Source organism: Canis lupus, chromosome 4, assembly GCF_003254725.2.
Source record: "Canis lupus dingo isolate Sandy chromosome 4, ASM325472v2, whole genome shotgun sequence".
Lineage (NCBI taxonomy): Eukaryota > Metazoa > Chordata > Mammalia > Carnivora > Canidae > Canis > Canis lupus.
This window is the reverse complement of record NC_064246.1, coordinates 40,093,304-40,119,746: the sequence shown is the minus strand read 5'-3', so window position 1 is coordinate 40,119,746 and position 26,443 is coordinate 40,093,304. Positions and strand designations below refer to the sequence as shown.

Below are 26,443 nucleotides of genomic sequence, written 5' to 3'. Positions count from 1 at the left end.
ACAACCCTGAGATCATGACCTGAGCCAAAACCAAGAGTTGGACACTCAACTGCACCACCCAGGCACCCTGAATTATACATTTAAATGGGTAGATTTTATGATATGTGAATTCTAGTTCAATAAAACTGTTTTTAAAAAAGCAAGTTGTAGAAGTACTCTCTCTATATAAGGAAAAGGCATATATGTGTATGCCTGTCTGGGCTTTAAACTATTGTCGGAGGAAAGTCACCAACACACTGTCTGCTATGGATGCTCTGGGAGAAGCTTGCTTTTATTTCCTAGACACTGGCCTGACCCCTATGCCCCTCTCTAGTGTCTGCTTAGGATCCTTCTGAGACACCTTTGTCCCCTTAGGATCCAGTCCAAGCCTGTTGGCCAGGCATCATTATCCTTGGAACCCTACCTTCTGCCCACTGCTCCAGCCACTGTCTCCAGAAGGGAAGAATGAGTCCCTATGCTTAGATGGAAGCATCCTGCACCCTGAATGGAGCTGGCTTCCCAAACCACATGGATCCCTAAATAGAAACAGAAGTTACTAAGAGAGGGAGCCGGGAAATGGCTGCTGGGGGCCAGTGGTCAAACATCTATTCTGCATCCTCCCAAAGCTCCCTGTTTGTGTGCCCTCAGGCAAGCCTCTTCCCTTCTGAGCCTCCAATACTCCATCTGTGAGATGGGGGGTGGGGGTGGTTGAGAACTCACCTCCTGGGGCAGAATCTGCACTCACGGAACATTTTGTCCCAGAGCCACTGGCCTGCACCTCGACTTCCCTGCTTATCACCTTCGATCCTGTAGACTCACACATGTCTTTCACCCCTGCTGTCCCTCACTCATGCCCTGGCCCTCCTCAGCAGAACAGGCTGCCGCCAGCAATCAGCCTGGCCCACAGAGGCCTATTTCCTAGCCCGGGCCTCTCAAAGGGGTGGATGAGTCCTACAGGCTCCTTAGAGAAATTGGGCAAGGGGCAGCAGGCCCTCGGCATCCCTGGCCAGCAGGGTTCCCACGAGCACTTTGCCACTGTTCCTACAAATAACCACAGTGTGCATCTTGTCGGCCTGGCAATGCAGATGGGCAGGAGAAACCCTCATAAATCCAGGATAAACCCAGGGCCAGTTAGAGAAACACCGAAAACCAGAAGAAGGTGGTGATGGCCACAGACTCAGTTTCCCTCCCTGTCCCTCTTCCTGTCTCTCTCCAGGTTCTCCCTCTACCTCTGTTTCTCTCTCTCTCTGAATCTCTGTCACTCTCTGTGTTCTGTGTCTCCATTTCCCTCTGAGTGTCTCCTTATCTCACTGTCAGTCTGTCCTTCCCATTTCTTCCTGTCTCAGCTCTTTCCCCCAATTATTAAGCTGCTAGAGAGGTCCCAGCCTACCAAACGCCCACAGAGCACATATTTTAATGCGGCTTCCCAGTCTTCCAGAGAAACAGATGCAACAAATGCGACAGTCTTCCTGCTCCCTAGAACAGCAATTAAAGAGAGAGGCTTGGGTGAGGGGGGTGCAGCGGGGTGCGGGGAGGGGACGGGATGGGGGGGAGAGGCTGCGGGAGAGGAGAAGCAGAGGCTCCTCTCAGGCTAGGCGGCCGATGAGGCAGAGCCCTGCGTGATGGTCTTAGTGCTGGGATGTCCTCCTCCCCTGGACGTCAGCTTGGTGAGGGTGGCCAGGCTCACAGTGGCTCTGTGGGCAAAGCTTAGCTCTGCAGAGATAGGAGGACAGTGGGTGGTCCAGACCCTGGCCGAGTGATATTATAGGTGAGCACAGGATTCTGAGTCCTGCTTTCAAATTTGGGTTGTGCTTCTTGGGCCCATGTGAGTTCAGACAACTTGAATCTACTTGCTTGTGTATTGGTTCACCCTCCCACTCACTCATTCATGAATGTGTTCTGAGCCCCAGGTGTGTGCAGGTCAATGGGTACATGGCAGGACCACGGGTAATAATTACAGAACAACATGAGGGCACATGAACATACCCTTCCGGAGGGGATGAGATGGTTCAAGTCTAAAGAATGGGAAAGATTTGGGTGAATGGGGTGGGGTGAGGATGGGCGTCCAAGGGGGATGAAGTTGCCACAGAGGGGACTGCAACTTACAAATGGGAAAACCAAGGGTCCCTAAGAGCATGAGGGCCCTCCAAGTTTGCACGAGATAGCAGAGGGCCTCCAGGGAGGCAAGAAAGGAGGCTTGGGTCTCAGAATCATAAATATCACCATCAGCCAGGGTTCAGCCTCAGTCACCCCCAGGGTCAGGCAGGATGAGGTAGAGCCGGCAGCAGGGAATCAGCATAACACTCCAGAATTTATGCCCATCGGAAGAGGGCACCAATGGTTGCCATGTGGGACTGGGGGCCCAGAGTTGCCCAAATGTGTAGTTTTTCATGAGAAGATATAAAATACATGATCTGCATTATGTGCATCCAAAAAGAAGAGGATGACACAGATGTTGGTGGGGGAGCCAGTGCAATCTCTCCTACTCCAGAAAATGGAGTCTGAATCCTCATGCCAGCAGCCAGTGAGGCAGCTCTCACACCACAAAGTCTCCCTCTGATCTAACACGTCTGTGGCCAAGCAGCACAGGAAATTGGCACATTGGTCACTGACCTTTAGTTTTACAGACATTTGAGAGAGCAGAGATATCTCGGGTCAGCTATTTCCTCTCCTATGGCTAAGGCAGAGAGCATATTTGAGTTCTTTGCCTTCTAACATTTCATCAACTCATCCACTCAGCTTAACTGTGGGGGGAGGGGAGTGTCAAAAAGTGCCTCGGAGACCATCCCTGCTCTTGAGGAACCCACCATCTCACTAAGGAGATGAAATAGCCACATGTGAGCAGAATCTTCTCATCCAAGATACCAGATCTCTTACTAGAAAGATAAAAGGCAACTTCGAGGACATGTAAGTTAGATCGAGCTACACACACAAATAGTAGAGCAAGAAACAAATGATAATAAATGGATCCATAAATACCACCCATTCACAAAAATCACATTTGAAATTTGCTGTGGTTGGTTCAAGACTGATGTTGAACTTCCTAGCAGCCAGTGTGAAAAGGGAAATTTGATCAGTGACATAAACCATAACAATCACGCCATTTGAACAAACCAGTTGCCCCAGAGACTTATAATAGTAGTTTGCATCAATTGGGTGTTTACTACTCCTCATACTCTTATACAAGAGAGGAACTATTATTATCTTCCCTAATGGGGAAGAAAAAGCTCACAACTTGCCCGTGGTTAAACAGAGGGTGGAAGAAGGATTGGAATACAGAACATCTAAATTCAGAGCCTTGGCTCTAATTCATCTTGTAACTGTTCTAAGATAAGAATCTCTCCCAAGGGTTCTCACAAGTATGGACGCTTTATCATAACCAACATTCTTGCAGTAGACACAGGAGAGGCTTCCCATTTTATCCCTCCTTTCTACACATTGACAGAAAAGTTTTTTTGTCAATCCACATCTCAAGTCCACAACCCAAGTTCCAGTGATGAGCCTCCATTCCAACAGCTGCCATCCGGCTGCCTCCAGGGTAAATTGGAGAATATCTGGAAAGGAAGGTGGACAATCAGTTTTTTAAGGAATCCTAGCTCAATACTGCTCACTAAGTTTTGGCTAAATATTGCCTCACTCATTCCTCAAATTCATCTTGAGGATATATGCTGCTAGGCATGATTCTAAGCCCTGGCCTCACTGCCATGAACACAGCAAGTAGTGTCCTCACTCTCATGAAACTTAAAATCTTGCAGAAAAGACAAACATTAAATGAGTAAAAAACACAAACAAAACAAAATAAAACAAAACACAAACAAAACAAAGAAAACACATCTTTACATGTTATGAAAAAACTATGAGGGAAGCATAATGAAGAAGGCATGATTTCAGTTGGGGTAAGGTAATGCAAGTCCCCTTGAAGGAAATAGCATTTAATCTGGAAATTTAACGATGAAAAGAAACAGGCTAGACAAAGAGAGATAAAAGCCCTCCATGTTGAGGTAATAGCACAGAAGGCCCTGAGTGGGAAAATAGCTTAGAGTAGGCATGAAAGTGAAATTGACTGTGTTGCTGGAACACAGTAGATAAGGGGAGAACGGTAACGTGATCAGAGATGGGCAGGGGTCAGATTGTGAAGGTCAGGGTAAGGATTTCTTGTTTTTTAAGTTTGCTTGGAATTAGAGTCCCTGGCAAGTACATGATTTCTGTGATTATTCATCATAGCTGAGAAGAGATGTAAGCAGTTTATTGAATGAATGGGATGGGTGGATGGATGGAAAAATGGATGGATGGATGGATGGATGGATGGATGGATGGATGGTTGGATGGACTGGTGAAAGGCTGCGTCCTAAAAGACTCATGAGGCTATCTCAGGCAGGACAATTGGCTGGGGATGGGGGGTAGATATAGGAGGCAGGAGTCCCATTAAGACACTTTTGTCCTTACCCAAGCAAAATCAGAAAGGACCAACCTGTTGGAGGAAGCTCCTAGAGAAGACTTCCACTCCACTCTAAGAATGGTCTTGTTTGGTCAAGTGAAGGTGTTGAATCCAAAGAACCCAAAGAGGGTCCATCCCACTTCATGGAAGACTGGCTTTTGAGATGAACAGGTGAGGTCTATGGTGACCTTTTTGGTCCAGAGCAGAATAGCTAGAGGAAACATGAAGGATCATAGTGTTATCACTTCACATTCATGTAGAACCCCATGGTTTACAAAGCACTTTGACAATGTGATGATGAGGGTGAGGTAGAGAGGATGATTATTGTCATTTGTTGCATGCCTACTGTGTGCCAGCCCCTGTGCTAAACTCTCAAGATGCATTTGCTCCTTTCATTCTCAATGCAGGGGCACCTGGGTGGCTCAGGTGCCTTCAGATCCTGGGGTCCGGGATCAAGTCCCACATCAGGCTCCCTGAGGGGAGCCTGATTCTCCCTCTGCCGGTATCTCTCTCTCTCTCTCTCTCTCTCTCTCTCTGAATTTCTCATGAATAAATAAATAAAATCTTTTTAAAAAGTCTCATTGTAATCTTGCATGGGCCATACTATTATGACCCCACCTCCACCCCGACTTTGCAGATAAGGGCACTGAGGCTCAGAAAGATGAAGTAACTTATCCTAGGCCACATAGCCACCTGCAGGACACCTCCCTTATGCTTTATCTGTAGAGTACTTTGGGTATTCCCTACTGCCTAACTCGACTCTTTCTAAACACAGGTCTTACCTAGCATCAATTTCCATAGCAGGGCTAAGTGAATGCTCTGGCATTTCCAGACATGTTTGCCTGAAAGGAAGGTAGGAGGGCGGTGGTGGCACAGAGAGTGGGTGATTGGGACAAGATGGGGTGGAGCAGCACAGCAAGGTGGCCTTTGGGAAAAGCTTTGATGCTGTTTGGTGAGTGAGCGTATCTCCTATTTGATCTTATCCATTAGCAAAGCAATGCACCAAAGCCATGATTCCCAAATTGTTTTCTGGATACCTCTAATCCACAGAAACTTAAGGAAATGTTCTTACAGTTGCCCAAATAAAATTTCAGTGCCCCTTAGAAAAAAATTTTTTTAAAGATTTTACTTATGAGAGACACACACACACGGAGGCAGAGACACAGGCAGAGGGAGAAAGCAGGCTCCATGCAGGGAGCCCAACATGGGGCTCGATCCCAGACCCCGGGATCACGCCCTGAGCCAAAGGCAGACACTCAACTGCTGAGCCATCCAGGGATCCCAGAAATTTTTTTAAGTTATTCACCAAAAGCAATGCAAATGAAAATAGCAATGAGCTACTGGTACTCTATCTAGCAGATGGACGAGATGAAAAGGCCTGATAAAAGCCATTGTTGGAGGGGTGGGGTGAGATAAACAGGCATCACCTAGGCCAAAGGAGACACCTAGGCCGTGTGTCTTTCTGGAGGGCAATTTGGTGTTCTCATTAAAAATGCTATGATTATGCATATGCTTTGGCAGCCATTTCATTTTGGAAAAAATTAGGGATGTGCACCATGGTACCATGGTCATCGGGTAAGGGGGTGGGGGTATGCTGGAGCCGGCTCGCACCAGCTTTCAGGGACTGTGCTCACTCAGTGATGTTCTATTTTAGCAGCTTGAAATCAACCGTGGTGGGAATATTTACACCACAGGAATGATAAATGCTGCAAATCGGAGCTATTTTCCCTCTCAGAGGACTGAACATTTATCCACGTAACAACACTGGATGGTCAAGACAATTTATAATTGGTAATAGCTGAAATGTCCAACAATTAGAAATTGGTCAGATAAATGAAGGTGGTCCATGCAACAGAACATTGTGGGGGTGCGGGGGTAGTGCATTGACTGACAGGGGAACAGATCCCAGACGGTGCTAAGTGGAAAAGGTTTTTACAGAACAGTAGGTACATGCTGACCTCAAACACGCACACATGCACTCACACAAGCATGCACACACACACTTGTACAAGCATAGACTGGATGTCTCTACAAGAGGATGTGGCACTGGTTACCTCCAGGGAGTGCAAACAGGGTGACTGGGGCAGGGATGGGAGATACACTTTACTGTAGAGATTTGATTCTGAGCATGCTTTCCTGAAACCTTTGAAAACTACCTTCATTAAAATATAACTGCCCCTTCCCAACTCCTGCAGAGGGCAAAAAGACTGGATGTATACACACTGAAATGTGAGTAGGGACTGTCGAAGCCTAAGGAGGAGTTTTTAAAGTTTTCTTTCTTTCTCTATCTATCATCTATCTATCTATCTATCTATCTATCTATCTATCTATCTAATCTTTGTTTTTCTTTTCTTCGTGCCTTTCTGAGTTTTCTGCATATAACTATATTATAGTTAGAAAAATAGCAACCTGATTCACATGCTAAGTCCTTTTTTGAGAGGAACAAGAGTGTCGCAAGAATTAGGATCATAGTTTTCATCAGTAGCGCCGATTGGAACAAAACAACATTTTATGGCGATGATGTAAAAAATGGCTTTCCGGCTCCCAGAGTCCCAAGGGGCAGCTTGTAGAACTGCTGAATTCAAACACGGGCTGGAGCCTCTTGACTCTGTGGGGCTTTCGGGACAGATCTAAAATCAGAGGCCTTACTGCCCAGCCTCCTGTGGATGGGGGTGGGGGTGAGGCTGGAAGGGGAGATACTGGGTGGGAGAAGCAGTCTTAAGGAAGCCTAGGTGCCCCCTTGGAGAAGAATTGAGATTGGCAAGCCTGGGGGAGGTGAACTGGCAGGACAAGCTTTATGATCAAATACATTTTTCATTTTTTCAACAGATAGGTCCTGGGCACCTCTTTTGGAGCAGACCCGGGTTAGACAGCTGACATAAACTGTTAGATCTAATCCTTGTAATTGTCCTGGGAATTATTCCCATTTAACATTTGAGGAAACTGATGTCCAGGGAGATGAGGTCATTTGCCCAGGGGTGTCTATAGATGCAGATTCCCTAATGCCCAGAGGACATAACTTCCTTCTAGGCTTGAGGGGCTCCTACTGGGAGTCATAGCCAGGTGATGATCTTGGAAATTCACCCTTCTTCCTCTTCTCTGTTCTCTCTGCAGTGGCAAATACAGTAGCATCCGGGACGCCTGGGTAGCTCAGGGGTTGAGCATCTGCCTTTGGCTCAGGTCGTGATCTTGGGGTCCTGGGATCGAGCCCTGCATCAGGCTCCCTGCATGGAGCCTGTTTCTCCCTCTGCCTTTGTCTCTGCCTCTCTCTCTGTGTCTCTCATGAATAAATAAATAAAATCTTAAAAATATATATATGGTAGCATCTCAGGGGAAGAAGGGTAACAGCTCTGGCCTCACCCTCACCAAGACCACAGCACCTGAAATGGTCTTTTAGAAAGGTTCACTGATGCTTCAATGAGTCAGAAGAATGAGGTGGCCCAGGGCCCTTCTCCCTCGTCCCACCCCCCAGTCATGCAGGGCCCAGAGGTGGGGGCCAGGGCCCCTCCCATTGCTCTTGCCTCCACCTATTTCCTGCACAGGGCAGCCCCACTCCCATTGCTGAGGCCTGACAGGCCCCACTCCTGACCCTCCATATCACCAGGGTCCAGGGGATGGAGTAAGTAGGCAGGACAGCTCACTTGGGTTCCAGAACCCCCAAAGGCCTTGTGCTACCTCAGTGTGGCCTTCAGTCCCAGCCCTGCCCCACATTGGTGAGCAGGAGTCTTGGGACTTGAAGCATAAACCCTCTCCTTGCTCCCCTCTTCTCCATTACTGCTGGTTCTGGCCAGCGCCCTGCCCAAAGGCAGTAGTTTGAACAGAGAGAAGGGACTCTGGATCAGCTGAGCCCGGAACTAATCCTGGCTCCACCACCTACTAGCTATGCAACCTTGGCAAGGCACTTTTTAGCTCTCTGTGTCTTGCCTTTCCAAAGACCTTGGGCCCTGAAAAAGGACCAGAGCATGAGGATTCATGACAGCCATTAACCATAGCTAATGCAAGGACTACTGCTTCAGGCCACAATGAAGTAATGGGATCTGGATTTACCCTCCTGCATGAAACAACCAAAAACCGGACACAACATACAAAATATCAGTTTTTAAGACACTGGACGTGAAGCAACAGACGAACGGTGATCTCCAAGTGTCAGGAAACAAATTTGGCCAAGATTTCTGTCTTGAAGGAGTCCCAGGCTATGGCACGGGGTGCCAGGAGTGAGGGAACCAGGCAAACCCCAATGGCTTCTCTGAGCTGAAGAGCCGGATAGAGAGTCCAGGGAGGTCAATGCGGCTAGAGTTTCCCCACCAGAGTATTGGCCTGGAGAGAGCTGCACACAGAGAGACCCCAGGAAAGTCAGAGGGACCCCTTGAGTACTCAGCCACATATACACCAGTACCCACATGTGAGCAAACTATCCAAGCCAGGGAAAGAACTCACTCAGAAGGATTAGATGCAGCAGTGCCTGATGCCCGTGCAGGGCCAGGAAAAGTGTCTCTTCTTACCAGCCAGACTGGAAAGCTCACGATTCGCAGAGCATCAGGTAGGCCACCCAGAAGGGTCCTACTACCTGAGTAGTGGAGAATAATGAGCCCTATTGAGTTAATTCCTAAGCTTTGCTCCCCAGTCCAGTCTAACAAACCTTAAAAGCCAGACTTAAAAGGATGCAACTATTTCTTTTTTCTTTTTTTTAATTTTTTTTTTATTATTTATTTATGATAGTCACACACAGAGAGAGAGAGAGAGAGGCAGAGACACAGGCAGAGGGAAAAGCAGGCTCCATGCACCGGGAGCCTGACGTGGGATTCGATCCCGGGTCTCCAGGATCGCGCCCTGGGCCAAAGGCAGGTGCTAAACCGCTGAGCCACCCAGGGATCCCTGCAACTATTTCTAAGTAACTTGATTTCCCCCTAGAACACAGGAATATGAAAATATCCAGTCCCCGACAAGGTAAAAGTTACAATCTCTGGCATCCAATAAAAAATTTTCAGGCATACCAAGGGGCAGGAAAATACAACCCATAATAAGGAGAAAAAGCAGTCAGTGAAAGCTGCCCTGGAACTGACACAAATGTTAGAATTAGTGACAAAGACATTAAAACCGTTATTTTAGCTGCACCCCATATGTTTAAAAAGTTAAATAGAGACTTGGATGATGAAAAACAAATTTCTAGAGATGACAACTAGGATGTAGAAGAAGCCACACGGGGAGGGATTAATGGCAGAAGATTAGTAAATGTGAAGACATAACAATAGAAACTATCTGAAGTGAAACACAAAGAGAAGAGGATTACAAAGAAAATAGAGCATCGGTGAGCTGTGGAAGAACTTCAAGCCGCTTAATATATGTGTAATTCTGTAGGACAGAAGAATATTTGAAGGAATAATGGCTCTAAATTTCCCAGCCCACAGATCTAATAATAGTGAACACTCACAGGTTGTTTGCTATGTGCCAGGTGCTACTCTGCGTGCTCACATATATTAACTCATCTACTTCTTACAACTCCTAGAAAAGCTCTAGAATTCTCGATTTATCCCCACTTTAAAATGAAAACACAGAGACCCAGAGAGTTAACCAATTTCCCAAGGTCACCGAGCTGGTGAGTGGTTGAACTAGTACTGGAATTTGGGAACTTCATAGACTGTTCAAATCTTGGCTCTGCCATTTGTGAACATTTTTTAAAAGATTTTATCTATTCATGAAACACAGAGAGAGAGAGAGAGAGGCAGAGACATAGGCAAAAGGAGAAGCAGGCTCTTTCTGGGGGAGCCCCATGTGAGGCTTGATCTCAGGACTCCAGGATCATGACCTGAGCTGAAGGCAGACGCTCAATCCCTGAGCCACCCAGGGGTCCCCATTTGTGAACATTTTAACACCTGTAAACAGCATCCAGCCATTATTTGTAATGGTTGCATAGTATTCTATTGCCAGAGTTTAACAAGTTCTGCCCCTAAAAAAAATAAAAATAAAAAAATAAAATAAAATAAAAAAAAAAAAAACAGAACAAATCCCCACTGGTTGAACTATGGCTTCTAGTTTGTCACCATTATAGCAAATGACTTGCACATAGCTGAGCTGTTGAGACTCTTGACGATAATCCTGTTTCCAGAGTGGAGCAACTGGGTCAAACGTAGGCATATTTTGAAGCCTTTTGCTGCATCTTGTCAAATCGTCTGAAGGAGGTTTGTACAGCTCCTCCAGAGCTCCCCCCAACACTGACTTCCTGCGCTGCCTCGGGCAAGTAACTTAACCTCGCTGAGCCTCCCTGTCCTCCTCTGCGAGGAGGTACACTATTCCCTACCTCTCAGGGCTGCTGTGAGGATTAAATGAGACACTGAGTAGCCAAGTGTTTATCATGTCACATGGTGGGGCATGAAGTAGGTGCTCCCTTTCTCTGACATGAATGGTGTAGCAGGAGGGGGTCAGTGCTTCCTGCAGAACTGAATCGTGCTGGGGGCGTGGGAGGAGCACAGAGGGACACACAGCTTTGAGGCCAGGCCCCGGGAGTCTCCCTCAGACAACCAAGCGCTGCCTTGAGTGTCTCCAGCTGGAACCTTCCCCCCTCCTGATCCGCCCGCTGACTCACGGTCTCACCCAAGCTGTGGAAAAACAAACCCTCATTGTTTCCTTTGTGTGTGGGTCCCTCCCCTGCTTTTCTATCAGCTTCTTTCAGGTAGAGGAGGTTTACACTTCATACGTCCAACACTCACCCCCCCAGACATGTCTCCTCCCCTCCCCTCCCTCATCCTCCGTGGGGTGCCATTATGACCAAAGAGCTATTTTTCCACAGAGACTGAGCACAGTTAATGCACAGGGGTGACGCTGACGGTGGGACGCTGGCTGTGTCCCTGTCCCCCGAGCTGCAGGAGCTGGCCGTGGTCCACTGGCCACTCCCATCATGCCTTCTTCACAGTCAGTGCTACGGGGCCCCAAACAAGGATTTGCTCCCTCACACATTGTTTCCCATGAAATCAAATTCACAAAGAAATGTCTTCCCTTCCCTTTCTTTTCTCTTCTCACGTACACAGTTTTTCAAAATATGGTGTCAATTTGTTTTTTAAAGCCTGCTAGCCAATGTGAAGAGAGATACAAACCCTGTGAGAAGCATGTTCTCCTGATGGACTACATGTATATTTGCAACAGGAAGGAAATGAACATTTATTGAGCACAGACTGTGTGCCAGGTGCAGGGCCTGACATTCTGTCCCTAATCGCTCCCCTCAACCTCCAACAATGCAGAGGGCAGCTGTATGATACTTCCTAGATGAGGGATCTGAGGCCCAGAGAGGCTAGGGGACTTGCCCAGGTCACACAACCAAGTTGTGTGTGGGCCAAGCAAGTGGGTCCAGACGTCTCTGCCTCAGACATGGGGAAGAGTCCCCTCCTCTTGGGGTTATAGGAACCAATGTTGGCCTCTGCCCCCCCTCACTGCACCCTTCCAGATCTCCCTGCTCGACTCAGCTCTGTACACATAGTAGGTCCTTCTTTCCTAATGACTTCTGTGCTTTGCCCATCCTTTCCTTTGTCCACCCAGCCAGCCAGCACTGATTGAGCACCTACTATGTGCTAGCCCCATGCCAGGAGACAGGAACGCAACAGTGAGCAGATGGCTGTGGCTGCTGCCTCTGTGAGTTCACAGACTAGGGGAAAAGGCAATAACTAAATCATCTCATGAGTAAATGCACGCTTGTATCCGTGAGAGGTACCACAAAGGAAAAACGAGAGGATCTGTGAACTCAGGGCAAGGTGCAATGGAGGAGGGGTAAAGGCCAAGCTTCCTTGAGGTCTGAGGGATGCACTTGGGGGAAAGGTCAGTGATGAAAGTCATTCCAAGCAAAGAAAACAGAACGGACAAAGAGCAGGTGCCTGGAGGGAGCAGGTCCCATGGATGGATCCAAGAGGAGAGATAAAGTCAGAGAACAGCAGAGGTCAGGCCACAAGAAGCTCCATGGACCACAGAGAGAAACCAAGGGTGGATCCCAAGAGAATAGGAAACCACTTACCTTAAAGCAGGAGTGTGACATGATCAGATTTGCATAGAAGAGAGTCTAGGTGCGATGGAAAGTGCGTATAGGGCTATCTCTGGCTGGCTGGGAAAATGGAAGACACTGGGGCAATGACCACATAGTACTGTCTTGAGGAAAATCAACCTCCTTCTCAAATGTCCCCCTGCTCCGTCTGCACCTCCTACTCATTGACAGACTTGATAGAAATGCTCCCCCCTTCTTTCTACCAGCATGCCCTCTGACATGTTCCCTATCCCTAATCCATACAGGACACTTACATTCCAGGCATGGCCACATACCTCTTTCCTCCTTGGAAGCTTCCAATAAGACTGCGAGGCAGATTTTATTTTGATGCCCATTTTATAGAGGTAGGAATTGAAGTTTGAAGCACAGAATCAAATTGCCCAAGGTCATTGACCTCTAAGAGGGGGAGCAAGAGTGATGTTCCAGTGGGCGGATTCTTTCAGACTTGCCATCAGTTGTAAAATAAACTGGTTTTTCCTGGAAGAGCCAGAAAAACTGCATGTCTGCCCGTTCATAAGTGGCTGGGTTGTGGGCTCTTGAGGGCGAGGACCTCCTTTATTCACCAGAAGGCACTCTACACATGCTGGATGAAATATTGCAACAGCCTCCTCACTGGGGCACATGTCTCCATCCCATCTGAACTCCAACCGATTTGCCATTTGTTCAAAATCCCTCCATGGCTTCCCATTAACCTCAGACTAGTGGCTTAACTTCCAGGCCTAGGGCTCTCATCAACCAGGCTCTCCACTCACGACTCTGGCCTTGTGTGCTGGCTAAGTGATACTGGAGAAGCTGTAAGAACATCCAGCAAGGCTGTAGCTAGGAAAGCTCAAGAGTAGGCCCAGGCCCTTTGTTTTTTCTATAAATTGTTGGTAGACCACCTCCTAAGTGGCAGCAAGTGACACAAGCCCCAGCACCTGCCACCAGTGGCCCCTGCAGTGCCTTGAGCTCTGCCACCAGAACCACTCCTCTGCACGAAAGTGTTACCTCCAGAAAGCCTTCATGAACGTGCAGTGGACACCTACGCCTACACTATCCACCTCTATGCTGATGCCCAGAGACAGCTGGGGCATCAGGGAGCCGGCTTTCAGCCAGCAACACGCAGGACTCTAAGGGATGAAGGAATAGGAGGGTTAAGTTTTAATTCAATTGGGAATAAACAGGTGGATCAGCCTGGTAGGGGCTATACAACATAGTACTAAACTTTGGGGGCGATAATAAATAATAGTACAACTGTATTATAAAATAAAACGAATAAATCATGATAAAACATTAGGTGTTTATTGTATTGCTTTCCCATCGTATGAGCAGGAGAGCACAGATTACGCCTTTTGCGGGGCCAAGACTCCCTTGGGACCATCCTGCTGGTCAAGCTGACCTCAGATGAAAGCTTTGAGCAGTGGTTTGCAAAGTCTCCCACCACAGAATCATGGGGTGGAGCTGTAGAAACCCAGATTCTGGGGTCTTGCCCAGACCTATCTGATCAGGAATTCTAAGGGCGAGGCACAGGACTCTGCATTTGACACACACTGCCCTTTGTGATTCTTTTGCCCATTGAGGTCTGAGGGTCCCTGATGGTGATTCTATGCTGCTGCTGACAGACAGAAGGGAACAAGACTCAGTGACGGCCCACAAAGAACTGTTGACCCCCTTTCCAGGCCAAGCTGCCAACCAGAGACTGGTCCACGGAGTGCAGAGGCCAGGGAGGACCGAAGTGGGGCTCAGCGTCTGGGCTGGGCAGGGCCACAGTGGACAATGGCTCACCATGTTGAAGTGAGGCAGGTGACTGGGAAGGTCACTCCAGGCCGGAAGCCCCAGGAACGGTGGGAACGAGACAAGGCAGTTTGGAGGGCCACCATCACGGATCACCATTGCTCCTCTCTGAGCTCGAGTATCTTTGTAAGATGAAAATTCAGGTTTCATCAATTCTACAAGGCCTATCCATTCACGTTTTGGTGTGTCTGAAATCAGAATGCATTTTATGGTGGGTGGCCTCTTAGGTTTGACATAATATATAGCAATAGCCCCTGCCTCCCATGTCACTGGGGGGATTGGATGCAAGAGTGTAAGGAAAGCACCTAGTGTGCATTTGACACACCCTAGGAGCCTGGTAAGCATGAGTTCCCTTCTCTCTGAACTGGTGATCTGGGGAGTTGGCATCGAAGTTTCTAAAAAGGCTCCTCCCCTTTCACCTTCATCCCAAGGCCCTTTATGGTGACAGTAATGTTCTTTAATAACCCGACTTGATGACAAGGTCAGGACTGCTGCCTGTCAGAGCTGCTAGACTGAATGACACAATCATCTTATAGATGCAGGTCTTGTCCTGTCACCCATGGGCTGTGATCAAAGGCCTGTCCTCTGCATGACGGCCTGGCACCGGTTAATTCAAGCAAGCTTTGCCTAGCCTTTCACCACATGCCTCTGAGGAGTGAAGGAAAGCCTGGGCTCAGTGTTGGACTCCCAACCCTAGAGCCACTGGGAGGATTCTCCACATACAGGTTGTGAGACCTTGGACAAGTCACTTAACCTCTCTGGTCTCAGCTTCCTCACTTGGAAAATTGGAGAATAGCAGTAGCATTGCTGCGGGTTGATGTGAGAAATATCATTCATTCACTCATTTACCAGATGTTTACTGAGCACCTATTATGTGCACATAGACTCTGAAGATAGAGCCATGAACAAGGGAGATGAGATTCTTGCTCTCATGCTGCAGACCTTCCAGAGGGAAGGAAGACAATAAATGGGTAATCCTATCATGATAGTTTCAGAAACCCTTTGGAGAAAATAAAACAATGCTAAGCTAACCCACCCCTGAGGGAGGAGGAGCAGGAAAGTTAAGTTCAACTAGTCTAGAGGAACAGAATCTCGAGAGTCTCTTTAAAGAAATGACACTTGAGCTGAGACCTGAGTGATGACATGGAGCCACTTAGGAGACCTAAAGGAAAAAACATTCCAGGCAGGGTGAACAGAAGGTGCAAAGGCCCTGAGGCTAGATGAAGCTCAGTGCACCTAAAAAAACAGAAGAATTGGGCAGCCTGGGTGGCTCAGCGGTTTAGGGCCACCTTCGGTCCAGGGCCCGATCCTGGAGACCCGGGATCAAGTCCCACATCAGGCTCCCTGCATGGAGCCTGCTTCTCCCTCTGTCTGTGTCTCTTCCTCTCTCTCTCTCTCTCTCTCTGTCTCTCATGAATAAATAAATAAGATCTTTAAGAAAAAAAAAACAGAAGAATGTGGGACACCTGGGTGGCTCAGCGGTTGAGACTCTGCCTTTGGCTCAGGGTGTGATCCTTGGATCGAATCCCGCATCGGGCTCCTTTCGGGGAGCCTGCTTCTCCCTCTGCCTGTGTCTCTGTCTCTGTCTCTCTCTCTCTCTCTGGCTTTCATGAATAAATAAATAAAATGTTAAAAACAAAAACAAACAGAAGAAGGCTAGCGTGGCGGAGACCATAGTAAGCGCAGGTGACTGGTGGGAGGGTAGATGGGAATGGTCCATAAAAGCCACATCAGGGTGGCCTTGTAGGCATCAAAGAGTGGGCTTGGGGTTCCCAATTTTTTTTAAAGATTTTATTTATTCATTCATTCATAGAGATGCAGAGAGAGAGAGTAGCAGAGACACAGGCAGAGGGAGAAGCAGGCTCCATGCAGAGAGCCCGACGTGAGACTCAATCCAGGGCCTCCAGGATCATGCCCTGGGCTGCAGGCGGTGCTAAACTGCTGCACCACCGGGGCTGCCCGGGGTTCCCAATTTTGAAGGGAACACCAGGAGGGGCCATCGCTGCAGGGGTTCAACCAGGGTCGTGTCACAGAGTGAGGACCCTGGCTGCTGTGAGCAGAATGGATATGGGAAGCCAGCTCAGTGGCCGGTACACCTCACTATGATTGCTGGCTCCTGCCAGCAGGATCAGGAGAACCCAGTTCCCTCACACAGACCACCAGGATTGAGCACCAGGACCCCCCCCCCCCCCGACTGAGCCTGCCAGTCTGTTCTTGTTATCGTGACACCCCAAACAGTGGCTCATGTAATAAGGCAGTCAACAGCTGATGCACTTGGGTTAAAATTATGCAGACTGCATGTGATATTAAAAATCCAAGGAGCATACATTTCGAGCTCAGGGGATGCCAAAATGTAGCTATTTTATTTAAGGAATTATTTGGCTAGTGTGAACGGATGTTTATCTGAGATTTTGTTCCTAGTGGGGGGGAAACAGGTACGTGCAGCTTGGTTGCTAAAAATAGGGGGATCTTCAGCCTGTTTTCATTTGATAGGTCCTAAAATATTGCCCCCCACCCCCACCCCCCGGCCCACTGCCTTTCCCACGTCAGACTGAGGATCAGAGCAGACTCTCAGAGACCTGGCCGTGGATGAGCTTTGCCTGGGAAAGGAGCCCTGTCACAGAGGCCCTGCCCCAGGGGACAAGTGCATGCCTCGGGTCTCTGGAGGCCAAATTCTGGACAGGACTCTGGTTCCAGGCCCCTGTGTAACCTTGCGCTGGGAGCCAGGTCCAAGTGGCTGCTTCTGCCTGCCCCTGGAAGCCAGAGACAGTGATACCCTCTCGGGGGCTGTTCAAAGGCTGATGAAGCAGGCCCGCGGGGCTAGGATCTATACTATAAGCAGGAACTGCTCATCTTGGGGGGCTCCCCTCTTGTGTGCAGGGGTTTGGGTGGGGGCAGCTCTCTGGGCCTGATTGCCTTTGGCCAGAAGCCAGAACTGAACCACGGGGAGGGAGGGAGACGCGTTCACTGACTGCAGAGTCCATAATGGATCCATTTTGCCGAGGGCACATCAGCTGGAAGGGCAGGGGTAAGTCCAGCCCTTCACGGCATCCCCCTCTGACCTCCTTCTGGAGCCTGGTAGCCTGTGCTCTCCTGTCTGCTTGAGCATCCCTTTCATTCATTCATTCATTCATTCATTCATTCATTCATTCATTTGCTCATTTGTACTCAGCAACTCCTCTTGGACTATTTCAGGCCCTGGTTAAGTCCTCAACTGTGGTGCCTGAGGCCAGAGAGTGGCCTGTGCTGGCAGGAGACCCAGGCCAGGGAGGGCTTCACACACCCCCCCCGCCCCCAGCTGTCTGAGTCCTAGGAAGGGCCAGGACCCCAGCTGGGCTGGGCAGGAACCCCACTCTCTGACGGAGTGGCCCAAGGTGGCTGGCATGTGTCAGAGGGATGCCTGGTCCTATAGCCCCTCTCGTGGGGTATAGCTCAGGGGCAGCTAGAGACTAGACAGACCAGAATCTGGAGGCAGGGAGGCTCCCTGGGTCCTACCAGGGCAGGCTGAGCAGAAAGTCCTCCTGCACCAATTTCCCCCATCCCATCCCCAGCCTTCCAGAGGGGAGAGGAGCACTTTGACCTTTTGTCACCGTGGGGAGTACCAGGCAGTGGTGTTCAGCTATGAAGACCTCAGGGTTAAGAACTTTGGGGTCAGAAAGGCAGGGGTCAAGGTCTCTCAGCTCAGCCATTTGCTTAACTAGGTAGCCTCGAATGAGTCTTTGCTTTTGTTCCTCCGGGGTCCTCTTTCTTCAGGTAAGGCCTTCGTCATGGGCAGGACACTGAACTGCCTCCCAGATCCTGCCGTGCAGTCCCTTTGCCTGGTGTGCCCTGCCCGTCCCCCTGTCCCCCTGGCCACCTTCCTGCCTCCCTTACAGACCCCTCCGCAGAGAGGCCTTCCCAGACGGCCTGGCTGGAGAGGCCACTCCCACCGCCTGCTCATTTGTTTTCCCTCACTCCACGCATCACCCTGACATTATACTAGACATCTGGTTTCCTGTCTGTCTCGCCCACCAGACTGGACTTTCCTTGGGGCAGGGACCTCAGCTCCCTCTGAGTGTGTATGTGGGTGTCAGCGGGCAATGAGGCAGGGGGACAGTACTGAGCGTGTCCCACTCTCCTCTCCAAGGTGGGGACCTACCCGCCACCTTCACTTTTGGTGGAGGAGGGACAGGGGAAGCAAATTTATTCTGTGGAGCATGCGGAGTCCTCTCATCAATCTCCTGAGTTTGGTACCATCCCTAGGCCTATTTAGCAGACAAAGAACTAAGGCTCAGAGAAGTAAAGAACTTGCCTGAGGTCGCACAGCAGTGACAGATCTAGGATGCACACACAAGCCAGCTGACTCTGAAGTCCTGGCTATATTCTCTTTTGGGGAGTATTTGACACGAGGTACCAAGATGACCAGAATACGTAGCAAGCTGCCTACAGTGGAGACTAACAGAGAGAGCGGTCTCACTCTAATCTTTCTGCCACTTTTGGCACTCTTTAAAACTTGTATCTTTATTATAGCTACCATCTTTTGTATTGACAACATTCCGAAGAGAGATGTGAAGGATAAGGTGGCCCCCAGCAGTCTCCATCCCAGGCAGAGGGCTAGGGGGCAGAGTGGCTTCCACCTCCCTCCCTGCCCCCCAGCTGGGAGGACGAGGCAACTGCCCCGAGACTCTGGCAATGGTGGGGGAGGGGAGCTGGTGGCAGATGGGAGGGCAAGAGACCTTTTCAAGGCAGCTGCCGGAGGAGGGGGTTCTGCCTTTCAGGAGCTGTGGCCACACACAATGGGGGGCCGGGGATGCCCCTTTTCTTTGCTTTCTTCTTTTACACCTGCTCTACCACCTGTTCCTCAGAAGGCTCCCAGTTCTTTGCCTTTTCTTCCTGCCAGACCCACTGGGCTCTATTTCCCCGGTCCCTGGGCCTCTTCCTGCTCCCTTTTCCGGCCCCCACCCCAGGGGAACTCTTCAGGGCTCCCTAGCAGGCCAGATACCCACTCTCCTCGCCACCCCTGCAAACCCCCCACTCCACCACACCACCCCCCCCCACCGCCATCCTTCCCAGCGTAGATTGGCTTCTAGGCCTTGCCTGAGCTCTTTATCCTCCCGAGGGTCCTTCTTGCCTCTCTCTACCTGCCAGTCCACTCAGAACACCTATGAAACCAGGGGTCTTCAAATTTGGGGCTCATGTGGCTCTTTAAAAAAATTTTTTTGAAGATTTTATTTATCTATTCATGAGAGACACAGCGAGAGGCAGAGACACAGGCAGAGGGGGAAGCGGGCTCCCTGCGGGGAGCCCGAAGCGGGACTCAATCCCAGGACTCTGGGACCATGACCTGAGCCAAAGGCAGAGACTCAACCACTGAGCCACCCAGGTGCCCCTCACGTGGCTTTTACAAGAATTCTGAAAACTACATACAAGGCACAAACATTTTTAATTGGCATCTAAATGTTTTTATTGCAAATGTAAACAGTTGCAAAGGATGTAATTTCTAGCTCGCTGTACACTGAACAAGAGCTTTAAATAAAATTTCATCAAAACCTCGGAGCTGTAGATTCTGCTGATTCATTTTCCCAAAAGCTTCATCATGCAAACCAAATGGTGAAGCCAACCTTCTTAGACAAACCGTGAGGCGGGTCAGCCTGACTTCTTGTCAGAAGATTATAGGAGTTATTTTTATTTTATTTTTCCGATTTGTAAATGTGCTAATGTACCTGTGCACCCTCTGTTTTAAATTCTATTTCTATTCTAAGATGGATAAGGCAGGTGACTCCTGGATGAATAGAGGCTTTGGTGGCTTCTGTGTTTCTGACTACCACTACCTTGCTTCCCTGCCCCAGGGCTACTCCCTTAGGAGCTAGGCTCTTTCAAATTGCCTTCAGTGCCCTGCAAGGCTTTTTTTTTTTTTTCTTTTCTTTCAACCCTTTTATTGTAAAATATAACACAGGGAGAGAAAGCCTTGTGTGTGGCTAAAGCTCACGTTAAAACTAAAATACGCGGTTCAATAGTATATCCAAAAGCAAACACCCACATCAAGAAATAGAACATTTCTAGCCCTTCTGAAGCCCTGGGCCCATCCTAATTGGTATCCCTCCCTGCTGTTCAAAGGTGACCACTCCCCTGAATTTTAGGATGGTCATTCCTTGCTTTTCTACACAGGTTTATCACCTACGTGTTCCTGTGTTGGAATGTCATATGAATGGAGTCATATAGTAGGTATTCTCTGGTGCCTGGCTTCTTTCACAGAACATTATGTTGGTGAGCCATCCAGGCTGGTCTGTGCAGCTCTGCTTTGTTCATTCTCATCATCATATTCATTCCAAAAATGAGTGTATCCCAATTTTTAAAAATATTTTATCTATTTTATTTATTAGAGAGAAAAAAACATGAGCCAGGGGAGTGGCAGAGGGAGCAGTGGACTCCCTGCTGAGCAGATCCCAGGAGCCCAGGAGGATGACCTGAACCTAAGGCTTAACCAACTGAGCCACCCAGGAGCCCCAAGCATATCTCAATTTTCTGATCCGTCCTACTGTTGGTGGACATTTGGGTTGTTCTCACTTTCGGACTGTGTTGAAGAAAACTGCTCTGAACAATCGCAGTCTTGAAGTTCATGTAAATACGTATTTCTTTGGGTGTTTATCTAAGAGAGGTTTGGCTGGATCATGGGACTAGATCTATGTTTACCTGAAAAGATGCTGCCAAATACTCTTCCAATAGCACACAGTATTCCCATCAGCATTGCCTGCTCCACATCCTTGCTACTTTCCTGGTACTGTCAAAATTTTTAATGTTAGCCAATCTGGCTGTAGTGCCATGTTGTCTTATTGTGACTTTAATTTCTCATTTCTTTGATTATTGATGAGATTCAGTACCATTTTATATATGTATTAGTCATCAAAACATTCTCGTCGTGAAGTGCCTGGTCTCTCCCATTTTTATATTGAGCTATGTTAGTCTTTTTCATATCAATTTGTAGTTGTGTTTATTCTGGAAACAAGTAAGTCCTTTGCTGGTATATGTGTGTGGTATATCTTTTCCCCCTCCGTACCTTCCTTTTTTATTGTCTGCTTAGGTCTTTTAAAAAGCCTTTAATGTAATTATTTTATCAATTCTTTTTTATGGTCAGCACTTTGTGTGTCTTGTTGAAGAATCTTTCTACCACTTTGAGGTCATAAAGACGTTCTCTTATGTTACTTTCTAGAAGTTTAACATTTTGCCTTTAACATTTAGATCTACAATCTCCCCCCAAATTGATGCTGTGAATAGTGTGAAATAGGAATCAGGATTTATTTCTGTTCTTTTTTTTAACTTTTTTTTAAAGATTTTTAACTTATTTATTCATAGAGACACAGAGAGAGAGAGAGAGAGAGGCAGAGACACAGGCAGAGGCAGAAGCAGACTCCATGCAGAGAGCCAGACGCGGGACTCGATCCAGGGTCTCCAGGATCACACCCTGGGCTGCAGGCAGCGCTAAACCGCTGTGCCACGGGGCTGCCCTTATTTCTGTTCTATATAAATTTCCATTTGACCCAGCATTAGCCATTGAAAGGATCATCCTTTCCCTAGTGCTTGGCAATGTCATATAAGCCTGGCATCTCTCTTCAAGTCCATTGGTCTATTCAACTATGCTTGCAAAAAAAAAAAAAAAAAATACCACATTGTCTTGCCTACCAAGCTTTATAATAGTTACTGGAAGCAAATCCTCCCACTTTGCTCTTCTTTTTCAAAAAAAAAAAAATAGCTATCCTTCACCCTTTGTGTTTGCACATAGATTTTACGATCAGTTTTCCAAGTTATATTCACACACACACATGTGCATATACCTGTGAAGATTGAGATTTGGGCTGTATGCCTTGAATCTATAAATCAGTTGGCAGAGAATGGAATTCTGTAACATATTGAGTCCTGTCCATGAATATATGTCCCTTCATTTAGTTTAGCCTTCTTGGATTCCTCTCAATAATGTTTTATAGTTTTCTGAGTATTTTTAGGTGAACCCATTTTTTAAAAACTGGAAGGGAGTGGAAGTGCAGACAACATTTGGATACGGCAAACCCATGAAGACAGCAATGTTCCCAGAACATTTGCTTTGTACCCCCAGCTGGCGTGGTATCACAAGTACTCGGAGCTGTGCCTGTGTCTGGGCCCTGCCCTATACCCACACCTTGTGCACACTCCGAAGCAGACCCAATACCAAGGCCTAGTGAATATGGATGGAGTGAACGCTACCTGTCACACGCCCCTCCTGCAGCGTTCAACTCATTGCTAGAAAATTGATAATCTGATCCGTGCCAACATGCCAAGAACAGATCAAGCAGTGTTTCAGCTCCGAGATAAAACTCTATTCCTGAAACGTAATTTATTGAATCCTCTCCTGTTATAGAAGCCTTGTATGTGCTCGTTAGAGAACATTTAGAAGTTGCCAGCAGGGAGACAAAAGGAAACACCACCACCCGTATTCCTATTACCCAAAGATAATCGCTGGTCATATTTTGATGCATTTCCTTTCATATTGTTTCTATACACATTTTGTGTTTGCTTATTTTGTTTTTACAAGCTTGACATCATTCTGAGTTTACGGTTCTGTGTCCAACCTTTCTTACCTAACGTTAAAACACCAGCCTTCTCTCCTGTGACTCTATAAATTCCTTGGAAACATCACAGCCAGGAGCTCTGTAAGGTTCCATCAGTGACACCTAGTTACTAAACACTACACTACGGCGGGAGATTGTGACTTTATGCTGGTGTACATAGCGTGTAGTTAACATCTCTGGGCATTTATTGCTTAGTCCTTATCTAGCTGGAATTCTATCCTCAGGATAGATTCTCAGAAGTAGATTCCAGACTTGAAGAGTGTGAAAAGAAGCTTTTGAGGAGTTTAAGGCCTAGGAGTCAGAAGCTGCGACTGTGGCTACCTGGGGCATGTATTTCTTGAGGGCTAATGATTGCCAGACCCTGGGGTAAATGCCTCAGGCCTGTGAGCTCATTTATCCTCACAACCCTCTTAGGGAGGGTTTGTATCATTTACCTGCTTTTACAGGTACAGAACCTGAGGCAGTTCTCTATGTCACGCGGCCAGGCCAAGGTCAGAGCCAGCGAGCTGGCACCCAAGCTGGGGGCTACTGTTGGCTCTTGGAGACACTCAGGCCTCCTCTCATCGGCTCCTTCCTTTTAACTGAAGGAGCCTCTTCTTTCTGCGAGTGAGGAGTCAATGAGATGGAGGGACACAGCCTTAAGGACGGGCCCTAGTCCACCACGTCCAGCTATGTGACCTCTGCAAGGCTTTTCCTCCTCTGAGCTTATGTTTCTTCATCCATGAAACAGGCCAAAAGGCCATGACAGGGAAATGGCTCTGTGAACTGGAAAGTGCTCCGGGTTTCCACAGAGGGTTCATCTGCGTGAGCTCTGGGGCTGGAGGAGAAGACTCCCTCCCAGTCACCACCCCCACTGGCGCAGGACCCCAGCTTTTTCCACCTCACCTTGACTGACCAATTCTCTGGAACTGGCTGGGGTGCAATAGGCAATCCTTACTGGTGGCTCAGCAGGAGTGGCTGCTCACCCTGGGGTCCCCGGCGTCTGACACTAGGCCTGGCACAGAACAGGTGCCCCAGCAATGCTGGTGGGATGGAGTTATAAAGAGCCAGATTTCCCCCAGTGGTGGCAGAGCAAGCAGAGACTAGAAACTGTCAGGGAGAAGGTGGGAAAGAAGGCCATTCTCTTTTAACACTTCTGTGAGCATTACTGGCCCTCATTCATACAGGGTCCTTGTTTCCTAAGGGTTTAGGCTGTCACTGAGTCCTCAGTGCTCTGAGACATAAAGGCAAGTAAGACATAAATCACAGGGCAAGTAAGAAGGAAAATCAGGATTTGAACCCAGGTCTATGAGACCAAAGTCTGGACTGCTAGCCTGGCCCGTGCATCCGACCGTGGGGTTGAGTCACCTGTAGCTTGAATGTCATGGTCCCACTAGAATCTCATCTGATCCCCACGGCAGCCCCACAACTCTTAAATTTTGTCATGGCCATTTCACAGACAAGGACACTGAGATGTACCTGAGGCCCCCACAGCCCTGAACTGACCCTTGGCTTTCCAAGTCCCAATCAGTGCCCCAGCTCCTCTAGCCACCCAGCATAGGCGTCTCCCCTCAAGCTGCACAGGCAGTGATGAAGGACAGGAATCTCGGAGCATAAGCCAGGCCACCATGAGACGGTTCCAGCACATGCAGGGGTGGTGTCTTGGATCCCTAAATAGAAGCATAGTCCCTCAGCACAGTAAGCAGACAGAGGCCCCAGCCTTTCTCCTCCTGGGACAGTCGTGGTGGTTCCTGAAGCGGAAGAGCTTGCTCGGTGCCAGGCTTCATGCCAGGCTCTGAGGCAACAGAAGGGCCACCTGGCCTCGTTTACTTTTCCTATTAACCAGGGAGATAGACCCTGCCACCCTTCTCATTTTTCAGGGGAAGAAAGAGGCTCAGGGAAGGAAGCCTCTTGCCAGAGGCCACATGGCCAAGGAAGGGCAGGGGGTGGGGGTTGAACCCTGGCCAGCTAGCCCCAGGGCCCAGACCATACCCTGCTGCACCTGCTGTGGCCCCCTAGCTTCCATCCTTCCACACATCTTGTCCCACTGAGGTCTGCCCCCATTCTCTGGCCTTGTAATGCGTCACCAAGCTCCTGGCAAGGCCCTGAGAAATGTAGCCAAATCTTGCTTAATGCTACACAAGTGTTTTGGAGGAAAGGTGTGACATTATGCTGGATCTTATTCTAAACGTGTGGCTATTCTAACCTCTTAGACGAGGAAGTCGGGAAGACAAGGAGCCTGAGGCTCTGAGTGGGCATGTGACATGCTCAGGGACCTCTAGCTGGGCAGTAGCAGGCTGGACCTGCACCCAAACCAGGGGCCCCAAGTGGGACTCTCCCATCTGCAGCATCACCTGCCAGAGCTAGAGGAAGCATCGTGTCTGCCCCCCCATCCTGGAGCCTACCTGAACCCATCAGCAGTACAAGCAGTCCTGCCCTATGAACAAGCAGGACCCGGCACATTAAGGTGTGGTCTAGGATGACACGCATGTCCCAGCTGCCCACGACCCCAGTCTGTGTCAAATCCTTACCAACCTGGGATGCTCAGCTCACTCAGCGCTGGTGCCTCAGTGACCCCCCTGATGCTTGGGGCCAGCGCAGAGCTGGCTGAGGGCAATTGAGATAGCCAGAAGGACCACAGGATAACAGGCATCCCAGCATCTGGTGTACCAGGTGTGACCCACTCCCTGTTATCAACCCCAGGCTGGCACAGATCGTCTGGTCTCCTGCTCAGTCTCCCCAAACCTGGATTCTCTCACCCGGCCTGGAGGAGATGCCCTAAGACATGGAGACACTTCAGTGTTTAGGGCCAAGGGAGGTGGCTTTCCTCACTGGGCCCACCTGAGTCCCCTACTCCATTCCCCTCCTCTAGGAAAATGTGCCTCTTTGCTGAGCAACTGACCAGGAACAACAATAATCAATAATGAATAATAATGGTGGCTTAATTTTATCATTTACCATGTGCAAGGCATCTAAGCATTTGACACGTAAGGATTTAATCCTCAAAGCAATTTTATAAGTCCATTATTATTAGTCATTATTATAATAGTTATTATTAGTACATTTTATGCCGGAGGAAAGTGAGGCACAGAGCAGTTGAGTAAGATGCTCGAGGTCACACCCCTGGATAAGAGGGCAGCTGGACAATGAACCCAGTACCCCGATTGCAGGGCCTGAACCCTTGGCCAATACCTCATGGCCTGTGAGTGAGACCCAGTTCCTGCCCCTGGGATTCGTCCATCCATTCATCTGCTAAATATTTATTGAGCGCCTGTTTGGTGCTAAGCACGTTCCAAATCTCACTGAAAGTTTATATCATCTATTAAGTAGGTATTATTACCATCCCCACTTTAGAAATCAGGTAACTGAGGTTAGAGAGGTTCCGTAACCACAAAGACACACAGCCCACAAGATGGGAGGGTCAGTGGAAGTGAAGGACGCAGATGCCCAGCGGAAGCAGGCAGCAGAGGCCAGGAGGCGGTGGGCCTGCTGTGCCTGGCCAGGGCCTGCCTGCTTACAGCTGATCTCTCCATCTTACAGAGAAGGAGGTAAAGCTTCGGAGGGGTGAGATGACCTGCCTAGAGTCACCCAGCCAGGAAGAGGCAGAGCTAGGACTTGAACCCAGCCTGCTGTGACTCCATCTGGACCCTCTCTGCAGTGGAAAGG

The 26,443-nt window shown here is 48.7% G+C and overlaps 1 long non-coding RNA gene across 1 annotated transcript in view; it reads right to left on the bottom strand.

Moving 5' to 3' along the window:
- Positions 1 to 1,573: 1,573 nt before the first annotated feature.
- The window catches only part of LOC112651158 (uncharacterized), a 95,664-nt gene continuing 70,794 nt past the window's right edge, over positions 1,574 to 26,443 (bottom strand). Inside the window, exons 6-7 of the long non-coding RNA XR_004815016.2 lie at positions 4,451 to 4,628; positions 1,574 to 3,533 (exon numbers count right to left, since the gene is read on the bottom strand). This is a non-coding gene — a long non-coding RNA (uncharacterized LOC112651158). The remainder of the gene's footprint in view (positions 3,534 to 4,450; positions 4,629 to 26,443) is intronic.